General features: G+C 46.4%; 1 pseudogene; it reads left to right on the top strand.

The window, feature by feature from the left end:
• Positions 1 to 1,155: 1,155 nt before the first annotated feature.
• LOC145361537 (cytochrome c oxidase assembly factor 8 pseudogene) lies at positions 1,156 to 6,017 on the top strand (annotated as a pseudogene).
• The last annotated feature ends 6,996 nt before the right edge of the window (positions 6,018 to 13,013 follow it).

Below are 13,013 nucleotides of genomic sequence, written 5' to 3' on the forward strand. Positions count from 1 at the left end.
CCCACGCAGACACAGGGAGAACATGCAGACTCCACACAAACAGTGACCCGAGCTGGGAATCGAACCCAGGTCCCTGGCGCTGTGAGGCAGCAATGCTAACTAAGTAATTGTGTGGGAGACTGTGTGCACCCGGAGGAAACCCACGTAGACACGGGGGAGAACGTGCAGACTCCACACAGGCAGTGACCCAAGGCCGGAATCGAATCCGGGTCCCTGGAGCTGTGAGGCAGCAATGCTAACCCCCTGTGCTGCCGTGACAAGCTGCTGGAGTTCAGTGGGATTCAGATTTAAGGATACAATCAGATCAAGCAATTGCGAGCAGGTTTAAGGGGCTGAATGGCCTCTTCCTGTTCCCTGTTGGTATGGGTGTAAATTACAACTTCTGCGATGTTCATTGTTTGTGAATGTAACTTTTGCAAATTTTATGAATAAAGTATATTTGTGAAGAAAAATTATTTTGTACAGAGGAAGAAAATGCCTCATTATGGTGAAAGAAAGATAGAGAGGATAAATAAATGAGACAGAATAAATGATCCTTTGACTAATGTCAGTTTTCTTGCTGTGACTTTTGGCACTGTAAGAGCTCTCACAACACCAGGTTAAAATCCAACAGGTTTATTTCGGAGCTGCTCCCTCAGCAGATAAGTGGGGCGACACGGTAGCACAGTGGTTAGCACTGCTGCCTCACAGCTCCAGGGGTCTGGGTTCGATTCCCGGCTCGGGTGACTGTCTGTGTGGGGTTTGCACATTCTCCCCGTGTCTGCATGGGTTTCCTCCCACAGTCCAAAGATGTGCGGGTGAGGTTGATTGGCTGTGGTAAAATTGTCCCTTAGTGTCCTGGGATGCGTAGGTTAGAGGGATTGGTGGGTAAAGTATGTGGGGCCTGGGTGGGAATGTGGTCAGTGCAGACTTGATGGGCCGAAGGGAATCTATAAGTGGGAGTTCTGTTCACAAACAGGGCGTATAAAGACTTGAATAGAAACATGTTTGTGAACAGAACTCCCACTCACCTGCTGAAGGGGCAGCGCTCCGAAAGCTTTTGCTACCAAATAAACCTGTTGGACTTTAACCTGGTGTTGTGAGACTTCTCACTGTGCGCCCACCCCAGTCCAACACCGGCATCGCCACATCATGAGTTTTGGCAGCATTGGGGAAATGGCGGCATCTGTTGGAAGGAGGTGGTATTGCGGTTTATCAGGAAAGGCCCCTCTCACAGTGAAAGAACATTCCGGATGCAGCGACTGGTGCAATCGATAGTGAAATGTCTTAGAATGGTAGAGCATAGAAGGAGAAGGAGTGCAGAAGGAGGTCACTTGGCCCATCAAGCTTGCACCGAAGGATCAGACTTAATGGGAAGACTCAGAATAACAATGGAAAAGGGCCCAACTGTCTCCGGGATTGAGAGAGATGGGCCTGGCCACGTTCCCACAGAACACTCCATGTAGTTGGACCACTGGTTCCTCATGGGGAGATTTAATCAGAGAAACACCTTGACTACAAATCTATCAGGCAGTTGTCTGCATGTAACAGCCTAGAGGCCCTGTATCTACTTATCCTGCTGCATTTAGGGATCGATGGATATGCACGCCCAGGGCCCTCGAATCCTCTGTACTTCCAAGCATCCCATTGTTCGTTGTGTACTCCCTTGTCTTGTTAGTGCTCCTAAAATGCATCACCTCACACTTTTCAGGGCTAAATTCAGAGCCGTTTTCAGGGTGGCACGGTAGCACAGTGGTTAGCACTGCTGCTGCACAGCTCCAGCGACCTGGGTTCGATTCCTGGCTCAGGTCACCATCTGTGTGGGGTTTGCACGTTCTCCTCGTGTCTGTGTGGGTTTCTTTTGGGTGCTCTGGTTTCCTCCCACAGTCCAAAGATGTGCGGGTTAGGTTGATAAATTGCCTGCTGGAGTCCTGAGATGCGTAGATTAGTGGGTAAATATGTAGGGATTTGGGGGTAGGGCCTTGGTGGGATTGTGGCTGGTGCAGACTCGATGGGCCAAATGATCTCTTTCTGCTCTGTAGGGTTTCGATGATTCTATGAAATTCCATTTGCCGCTGTTCTGTCCATCGATATCACCCTGTAATCTAAGGCTCACTATTCACCAAACCACCAAATTTCATGTCATCTGCTAACTTACTGATCATCAGATTCTGCCACATTCACATCTTTAATGTGTGCTACAAACAATAAGGGACCCAGCACTGATCCCCGTGCTACACCACCAGACACAGGTTTCCAGTTATAAAAACAATCTTCGACCATCGCACTCTGCCTCATGTCATGAAGCCAATTTTGGATCCAATTTTCCAAATTGCCCTGGATCCTAGGGTCCCTTATCTTCTTGGTCAATATTCTGTATGAGACTATGTCAAAAGCCTTGTTAATGTGCTTGTAGACTACATCAACTACACTGCCCTCATCTACAAACCTGGTCACCTCCGTGAAAAATTCAATCAAACTTAACTTAAGAAATAGGAGCAGGAGTAGGCCATCTAGCCCTTCGAGCCTGCCCCGCCATTCAATAAGATCATGACTGATCTGAAGTGGATCAGTTCCACTTTCCCGCTCTCTCCCCATAACCCTTAATTCCCTTGTCTATCAGAAACCTATCTACCCGTGACTTAAATATATTCAGTGAGGTAGCCTCCACCACTTCAACAGGCAGAGAATTCCAGACATTCACCACCCTTTGAGTGAAGAAGTTCCTCCTCAACTCCGATCAAAACTGCCCCCCCCTTATCTTGAGGCTGTGCCCTCTAGTCCTGCTGTCCTTTCTAAGCTGGAAGAATCTCTCTACCTCTACCCTATCCATCCATTTCATTATCTTATACGTCTCTATAAGATCCCCCCTCATCCTTCTAAACTTGTTAGGTCTCCCCTGACAAAACCATCTGACTATCCTTGATTAATCCTTGCCTCAGAACTTTTTCCTTGCTCACTGAGGGTTTCCTGGTTTTTCCCTACTTCCCTTCTTGAATAATAGTCATATTACATACTATGGCCAGTATGTTAAAAACAAAATTATATCTATACATTTTTTTTATTCATTCATGGGCACCAATGGCTGGGCCAGCATTTATTGCCCACTCCTAGTTGCCCTGAATAGCCCATTTCAGAGGGCCAATTCCACCATGGTGGGATTTGAACACAGGTCCCCAGAACATTGGCTAGGTTTTGGGATCAATACTCTAGCGACAATACCACTCAGCCTCCCCATATATCTGCACACAATTAGCTAACAATCTGTTTCATATAGATGGTCTATTCAGATAAGAAGCCTGGGGAAAGGTTGTGGGTTTACTATCGAATAAACCTGTTGGACTTTAACCTGGTGTTGTGAGATTTACCCCAGTCCAACGCCGGCATCTCCACATCAGAGGGGCCATTAAGGCAGACATTAGGTGTGTTCGAACATTCAGACACGGCTGAGATGTCTAAAAATAGTTGAGGCAATGCCCAGTTTATGCAATTAAAAGCCTCACACACCGATTGGATATTATAATTAAGCAAGCGTAAAGTGATTGTGATTGGTTTTAATATCTGAATGATGTAACCTTAATCAATAACTCTGATTGGGTCGAGATACGGGGACTGGTATATGCTACATGCTTGTAATTGAATTTGAAACTTATTTGAAACTCATCTTATTGAAACATATAAGATGATTAGAGGTTTAGATAGGGTGGATAGTGATAGCCTTTTTCCTCGGATGGAGAAAGCTAGCACGAGGGGGCATGGCTTTAAATTAAGGGGGGGTTGTTATAGGACGGATGTGAGGGGTAGGTTCTTTACCCAGAGGGTGGTGAGGGATTGGAATGCCCTGCCTGCTGCAGTTGTAAATGCGCCTAGTTTGGGGGCGTTTAAGAGATCCGTGGATAGGTTTATGGACGAAAAGGGATTGGTTTAGATTAGTGGGTCATTGTTTTTTAACTGGTCGGCGCAACATCGTGGGCCGAAGGGCCTGTTCTGCGCTGTAATGTTCTATGTTCTATGTTCTATGAAACTATCCCTGCTAATGGTTTTCTGAATTCTGCACTCTGGCTAGTTATAGACAGTGACTTTCCAGGATCTGAGTTATATAGCTTGATTAAAACAGCTATTTAAGAGATCTCTGGAGGACTTGGTATGGTTACTAGAAGTTGTGATCAAATAAAAGTCTGACATCAAAGGCTGCAATATTCCCTCATTGCCAAGGATTTCTTTTCCCTCACTTGTCGCTGTGACGACCTGCCGTTCCCAGTCTCAGTTTCCATGTCTCCAAAAGATGCTGTGGGGAAGAGTATTATTACACTGTGCTCGGGTAAAAGGAGCTGAAGAGGAGAAATGCGCCCCGTTGACAGGAGGGTGCTGTCCAATGTCGAACGGTGCCGCTGATCAGAGTGAAAATGGTGCCAAGGCATCACGTTTGCAGCCTCCTGCAGACTCGCGCCACGATTGGGTTGGCCCTCCGGAGAGATTTTCAAACCTAAGACCTATAAAATTTTATTCACAGAAGAATGAATCCAAACTGGAACAGCAGCTGAGGAATTTGAGGGTGAACACACGGAACTGGAATCAGAAATTTTGGTCTGAACAGAACATAACTTTCAACAAGGAGAAAGAGAACTCCAGCGTAAAGGCAAAAAGAATGGGATTAGGAGATGAAGAAGTGAGAAAAAATACTCTGAGTGCAGAAGAGATGGCTGAATTTTATAAAGAGTTCTTTGAAACAAACTACACAAAGCATGTCAACTATAATAAGGAATGGTACAAACGTGGGCATCACCAGTTGGCCAGCATTTATTGCCCATCTCTACGGTCACATGTAGACCAGACCAGATTACCTATCCTAAACCAGTTTAAAGCTTATTTATTTATTAATCACAAGCAGGCTTACATTAATGAAGTTACTGTGAAAACCCACAGATCAGTTTTTCTGACAATGGTTTCATAATCATCAGTCCATTCTTAATTCCAGATATCTTTTGTCAAATGCCACCATCTGCCGTGGCAGGATTCGAACCCGATCCCCAGAACTTCAGCTCATTTCTTGATTAATATTCTAGTGTTAATATCACTAGGCCATCGCCTCCCCGTGATATTGGGAAGTTGAAATCTCCTCCTGTTATTACCCTGTTGGTTTTCTATTTATAAAGAAACAACACAGCAGGGGAAACAGGCCCTTCGGCCCAACGAGCCCGCGCCGCCATTTTGACATTATGAGTGCCCTCCTCTACTGCCTTTTGTCTACGCCTATTGGGGAAGATTGAGGGAAGACTAATTTAGGGATAATTTGTCACACCAATCAGCCTAAGAGCACGTTTTTGGGGTGTGGGAGGAAACCGGAGCACCCGGAGAAAACCCACGCAATCACGGGGAGAATGTGCAAACTCCCGCAGACAAATCCATGTATCTGCACAGCAAACAGTGATAGTCACTGAGCTGTGGCGTTGCCCGTTAAATGGTCCAGTTTAAGCGTGCACTAACGACGTGAAGCACTAGGCAGCTCTCAAAGCAACATCCAAGAGCAGCCATCGCACGGCCCACCGCGTGTATGCCCCTCGTTGGCCAACAAGGCGGCCCGAATCTCCTGTGAAGTAAAAGAAAAGACATCAATAAATGTGCAAGACAGACATGTACGGAATCCCCAGAAGCTGAGATTAGTCTACGTAGCTGCTCTTCCATCTCTCCTTGACCATTTCGGGGCCTATAGTACACTCCCAGCAATGTGATTGGTCCCCTTTGCGTTTTTAAGTTCTACCTGTCCAGCTGAAATTGAGGAATCCGTTACGACATTGTCCCTTCTCACTACAGTAACTAATTCCTTGATCAATATTGCAACATCACCTCCCCTTTTGCACCCATCTTGCCTGAGGGTTCTATACCCCTGAATATCGAGCTGCCAGCCCTGCCCCTCCCTCTACCATATCTCTGTAATATATCAATAATATCACACTCCTATGTGTTAATCTTAATGTGTTGGTCTTACCCAAATAGGTGCAAACTCCCATAAATATGAGCACAATGCAAGCAGATGAGGGTGGCATATTGTCACTAGACCAGCAATCCAGAGGTGCAGGATAATGTTCTGGGGATCTGGGTTCGAATCCCACCAAGTTGAATTCAATAAAAAAAACATCTGTTTGTAAAAACTCAACTGATGACCGTGAAACCATTGTCGATTGCTTTAAGACCCATCCGATAAGGTTCCCCATGGTAGGCTCATGAAGAACGCAAGGGAGATGTGGTATAGAAGGAAATTTGGCCGGTTGGGTAAGTAACTGGCTCTCTCATAGAAGTCATGAGGTGGAGATACCCTCGGTCTGTGTAACTGTCTGAGAAATAACGGCACACAGTAAATCCTGAGGCATGGGTGTAGGCTTAAGTTTTGAAATGCCTGTAATTTTGTGCAAATAAGACTGTACAGGACTGTAAAAATGATACTGTTCTGCACTGTTTCCAATTCTTAGATATGTCAGTTTGCGATGTTTTATGAGATTCTTTATGAATAAAGTTTTAGCTTGGGGCAGCCACTGCAAAGACACAATGGGGAAAGGTCACACTGTAAGGCCTTTTAACGGAAGCAGACCGAGGGCCCGGGAACTGCAGAATACCCTCGACCTGCGGAGCTGTGCCAATCTGAGCACTAACGGCACAGAGGCATGTATATAGTTTTAAGGTTTGACTGTAATTTGTATAGAACTGTAGAAAGGTTTAATTCTGCACTGTATACAATTCAAAGACATGCAGATTTGCAATGGTTTACTTGAGATTTTTATGAATGAAGTATATTTTTGGAAAAGAAAAGTCATGACGTGGAGATGCCAGCGTTGGACTGGGGTAAACACAGTAAGAAGTCTCACAACACCAGGTTAAAGTCCAAACAGTTTATTTGATAGTAAACCCACAAGCTTTCGGAAACACTGTTCCTTCATCGGGTGTGTAGGAGACAGAGGGTGGTGGTGGAAGGAAAATATTCAGACTGGAGGCCAGTTACCAGCGGTGTACCGCAGGGATCAGTGCTGGGTCCTCTGCTATTTGTAATTTTTATCAATGACTTGGAAGAGGGGGCTGAAGGGTGGGTCAGTAAATTTGCTGATAACACCGAGATTGGTGGAGTAGTGGATGAGATGGAGGGCTCTTGCAGGCTGCAAAGAGACATCGATAGGATGCAGAACTGGGCCAAAAAATGGCAGCTGGAGTTTAAGTACGAGGTGATTCATTTTGGTAGGACAAACTTGAATGTGGATTACAGGGTCAACGGCAGGGTTTTGAGGAATGTGGAGGAATAGAGAGGTCTTGGGGTTCATATCCACAGATCGCTGAAGGTTGCCATTCAAGTGGATAGAACCGTGAAGAAGGCTTATAGTGTGTTAGTGTTTATTAACAGGGGGTTTGAGTTTGGGAGCTGTGGGGTTGTGCTGCAACTGTACAGGACCTTGGTGAGACCACATTTGGAATATTGTGTTCAGTTCTGGACCTCATTATAAGGAGGATGTGGAAGCATTGGAGAGAGTGCAGAGGAGATTTACCAGGATGCTGCCTGGTTTGGAGGGTAGGTCTTATGCAGAAAGGTTGAGGGAGCTGGGGCTTTTCTCTTTAGAGCGGAGGAGGATGAGAAGCGACTTAATAGCGGTTTATAAAATGATGAGAGGGATAGATAGAGTGGACGTGCAGAGACTATTTCCTCAGGTGGATGTAGCTGTTATTAGGGGGCATAACTATAAGGTTCATGGTGGGAGATATAAGAGGGATGTCTGAAGTAGATTCTTTACTCAGAGAGTGGTTGGAGTGTGGAATGCACTGCCTGCTGTGATGGTGGAGTCGGACACTTTAGGAACTTTCAAGTGGTTATTGGATAGAGACATGGAGCACACCAGAATGATCGGGAGTGGGATAGCTTGATTTTGGGTTTGGACATAGCTCGGCACAACATTGAGGGCCGAAGGGCCTGTACTGTGCTGTAATGTTCTATGTTTCTATGTCTATCTGGTTCACTAATGTCCCTTAAGGAAAGAAATCTGCCTTCCTACCTGGTCTGACCTACATGTGACTCCAGACTCACAATGACACAGTGGCCCAATGGTTAGCATTGCTGCCTCATAGCATCAGGGACCCGGGTTCAACTACCAGTTGGGGTTACTGCCTGTGAGAAGTCTGCACATTCTTCCCATGTCTGCATGGGTTTCCTCCAGATGCTCCAGTTCGGTCCACCTTGTTGTCCAACAAGGGGCATATACGCGATGGGTCGTACGAGGGCTGCTCTTGGATGTTTCGAGAGTAGCCTAGTGCTTCACATCGTTAATGTACGCTTAAACTGGACCAGATGCTGGGCAACACGACAGCTCAGTGACTATCACTGTTTGCTGTGCAGACACATGGGTTTGGGCCAGTGTCTGTGGGACATTGCACATTCTCCCCGTGCTTGCGTGGGTTTTCTCCAGGTGCTCCGGTTTCCTCCCACAACCCAAAGATGTGCAGGTTGGTTGGATGGGCAACGCTAAATTGTTAGTTAGTGTCCAAAGGTGTATAGGGTAGGGGGATTAACGGGGATAGGGCCTGGGTGGAATTCTCTGTTGGAAAGTTGCTGGAGACTCAATGGGTGAAATGGCCTCATTCTGCACTTTCTGTGAGGTTGACTCTTAAATGAAATGGCAATACATGTATGGGGTACTTTGCAAAATCATCTTTGTCAGGTTCTGATGGAAGGAGGGTAAACACGGCAAATGACTAAGGTTACGAAAAATGCCTCACACAAGATTTCAGCTGCTTTGTGGCAGCTGCCCCAAAGCTTGAGCACGTCCCTCAGTGCGTAGTCCTGGGCATTGTGCCAGTCTGCAACACTCAGTCGAGGACATTTCTTTTCATCAGAAGACCAATAAGTTTCAGGCAGACTAAACAGCGTCTTTCACCGTGTTGGTGACCCTCCAGCAGCAGTTGATAGTTGCCTCGGTGTGCCTGCCTGGAACAGCCTGTAGAGCACAGAGTCCTCCGTCACCGAGCTGCTCGGGACGATCCTCGACAAATATCACCTCATCTCTCCCCAAAACCTTCTTCACAAAGACACATTCCACAAGGCGGTGGACAATGGTCTCTTCCCCTCCTTCGAGGGCAGCTTGCGGATGGAGGGAGGCTCCAGGCCTGCAGGAAGTATCTGAAGGCCTTTCTCACCACCAGCCTTGTTTGAAAGTTCTGGTGATGAGGTGTTCTGCCAAATGACTCTGAGAGTCTGCTCAGGGAACCTTCTGGCAGGATCCACCATCTCCTTTTCCCTCAGGGCCTCGAGGGTATTATCAGCAGCTCACTGCCTCAGAAGTGTTCTTCTGCTTAAAGGACACGTGGTCCAAATGCTTGGAGCATTCCACAGCAGCATGGCCAGACCCAACCGCAAGGATAGGTAGAACATCGGCTTATAGTGACACTTGGTGTTAGCGTACCCAGGATCTACACACAGCTTGACACAGCTGCACAAAGAGTTGGCCATCGGGATGAGGACAACGATGGATTCATTTCTTTCCTCCCTTATCCAAAGATTTGTACATGGTGTCCTTCTGGACACGATCCGCCTTGGATCTCCAGGTGAACTTGAAGACATGAGTGAATGCTGTGGGGCGAGATTGGGTTATGGGGCCAGACCTGCATCGCCAACCCCGAGAGAACATGATGACCTGGTTGTTGCACGCAACAAGAGGGAGCAATGCTGTTGTCGTGGAGAATTTCTTGTTTCCCGAGCTGTGATATTAAAACTTAACAAAGTTTGCTTTGAAAAAACAACTCGCTTTTATTATCACAAAACTGTATGCAGTATAAGGCAGAGTCTTGGAGGCAGAGAGCAGTCCCTACAAACTGCTGGTTCTATCCCAAGACCGTACCAGCTACAAGAATCAGTTCCATAGTTATACCTTTTTCTTATCAGTTCAATTAGTAACACAAGCAGTAAATACATCATCAATTGTATTAGAATCCGGTGACCTCTAAGACCTCTTTGTCTAATCAATAATATTATCTTGTACCTTGAGGGGACAAGAAGGTTCTGTGATTTCTGGTCATATCTTGTTTTCTGATATAATAAGAATTTCTGTGACTCCTTCACCCGACCTTATCTAATTTCCTGCGTGTTATCTCAGGCAGTTGACCTTCTCTGAGGTTCACCATGTCTTAGGCGATGGAAAGTCAAACTTATCACAACAAACCGAGGTCAGGCAGTTGGCCTTCTCTGGTATTAGGTTATTCAGTCAGTTTTACAGGGGTCTGACAATTTGGAATAGCTTGGTCAGCTCTCCTTTATACCAATTACTTGACCATTTTTCCCATCATGCCACTGCTTCATTCGTACACTATCACAATGCTTCCACATGCCCAGATGTTTTACATGTTTCCACATGTTTTACCTTGACAATATACTCCTCCCAGCTTTCGGCACACGACCTAGACGCTCTGAACCACATCCCCAGCATCCTCAGGGCAAGAAGGATCGGCCAGCCCAGTTCCCAGAGAACATGACCTTGTCCTCGCCATGATTTACATTGGCTCCCGAGGCCAATTTGAAGATTGCAGAGGTTCAGGAGCCAGTACACCGACAGCAGAACTGGGCAGAAGACGGCGACTTTGTCCATATCCAGAGAGGCTTTGACCTCTGCTGCCTGGGATCATCACTCCTTTAATACCCAAACCCTTCCTTGATGGACTTGGCAAAGAGTTTTTTTTTCCAAAAATATACTTTATTCATAAAAATCTCAAGTAATCTATTACAATGTACAGGGCTTCGAGTAGCAAAACAATGCGGAATCAAAACATTTTTTGCAGATCTGTCCAAACTACAGTGACTACATTTCAGTACTTAAAAAACTATGTCCATGTCTCAATATTTACATATTTGTACTATTTACAATGATTACATTTCAATACTTAAAAACTATATACACGCCTCAATAGATTACTGTGTGCCGTTAGTGCTCAGATTGGCACACAGTTACGCAGGTCGAGGGTATTCTGCAGTTCCTGGGCCCTGGGTCTGCCTCCGTTCCAAGGCCTTACAGTGTGGCCTTTCCCCATTGTGTCTTTGCGGCGGATGCCCCAAGCTTCAGCCCATCCCTCAGCACGTAGTCCTGGACCTTGGAATGTGCCAGTCTGCAACACTCGGTCGAGGACAGTTCTTTCAGCTGGAAGATCAGCAAGTTTCGGGCGGACCAAAGTGCGTCCTTCACCGAGTTGATGACCTTCCAGCAGCAGTGGATATTTGTCTCGGTGTGCGTTCCCGGAAACAGCCCGTAGAGCACAGAGTCCTGCGTCACTGAGCTGCTCGGGACGAACCTCGACAAATACCACTGCATCTCGCTCCAGACCTTCTTTGCAAAGGCACATTCCAGAAGGAGGTGTGCGACCGTCTCGTCAGCCCCGCAGCCGCTTCGAGGGCAGCGTGCGGTGATGTTGAGACCTCGAGCGTGCATAAAGGATCTGACGGGGAGTGCCCTTCTCACCAAGAGTTCAACATACAAACAGGGCAGGGGAGAGAAAGCAGGTCTGCCTGACTCCAGATCTGATCTGAAAGCTATCTGATTCCCACCAGTTGATTGAAATTGCATTTTTGATGTTTGTGTGGAGCAACTGCGGATCCAATTGCCAATTCCCTCCCCAGACCCTATTTTGGAGAGCGCACCCATCCTGTAGGTGTGTGACATTCTGTCAAACACTTTCTCCTGTTGCAGGCTGATGAGGCAGTTATGTACTGTATGTTTAGGTATGTATGTATATGTATATACCCTCCTGTCCTGCACATAGATAATTGTATCCCAGAGTAGCGCAAGGCTAACAGTGATCTTCCTAAAATATAAAAGTTTATTTCTTAGTGTCACAAATAGGCTACATTAACTCTGCATTGAAGTTACTGTGAAAATCCTCTCATTGCCACACTCCAGCACCTGTTTGGGTACACCTAAGGAGAATTTAGCATGGCCAATGCACCTAACCAGTACATCTTGCGGACTATGGGAGGAAACCGGAGCACTCAGAAGAAACCCACGCAGACATGGGGACAATGTGCAGATTCCACACAGACAGTAACCCAAGCCAGGGATCGAACCCGTGTCCCTGGCGCTGTACTAAGCAGTGCCACAGATGTGCAATAGTCTGTCGAGCACCTACTCCTGACGTGGGTGACCAAACCCCTGCCCCACAGATAAACTATTGCACAAAGCTGTCAGACGTCTTAAGAGATAAATGCTAGAAAATCTCAGGAGGTCTGGCTGCATTTCTGAGGAGAGAAAAGAGCTGATCCAGATCTGTCAGATCTTCATTTATGCCTGAGCGAGTGCAGTAAAAAGTCTCATGTTAAAGCGCAACAGGTTCATCCGGTAATAAACACCACAAATTTACGGAACACTGTTCATTCGTTAGGTGAGTGAAGAATACTTATCCCAGACAGTACAGCAAAGTTAATTCACAGGAAATATAGACTTACACATTTGTCTCAAAACAGGGAGAAGGAAGAGGAGACCATATAATGGCATCCCCGGGAAGGGAGCCTCCCCCGACTCCCCAAGCCAAAAATTGCCTTATTTTTGCAGGAGAAGCTCGCTCATAACAAGCGAGAAAGGGCAGAAGACAAATTTTACTTCGCGTCTCTCTCATGTCTGCCAGGGTCTACCACTTTTATAATAATGTGACCGCGTACTGGCCATGCGGGTCAAACCAAGTTTTTATTTTTATTCTAAAGTCCAGAATTCGAGTTCATTTGTATATAAAATGCGAAAATGTTTCTGCTGTCAGTGTAAGGTTTGGGGTAAATTAATGTGTCATTTACATATCCTCACCCATTCGCCAGTTCAACAACAGCGTCGCATCATCCTAGATGAAACCGCTGATTGGCTCAGAGAATGTCAATCACACTGCAGTCCCCGCCTATCCTCTTTGTCTATTGGTTGATGTTGCTGTCATTCACAGCAAGTACTGCCAGAGGATTGGTGACTGGTTTCTGGGGGGCGGGTCAGCTCCCTGTATGCAGGCTGTCACTCCAGATCCAGGGGGGTTTGCTC

The sequence above is a fragment of the Carcharhinus amblyrhynchos genome, chromosome 35 (assembly GCF_965287045.1).
Source record: "Carcharhinus amblyrhynchos chromosome 35, sCarAmb.v2.hapA, whole genome shotgun sequence".
In the NCBI taxonomy this organism is placed as follows: Eukaryota; Metazoa; Chordata; class Chondrichthyes; order Carcharhiniformes; family Carcharhinidae; genus Carcharhinus; species Carcharhinus amblyrhynchos.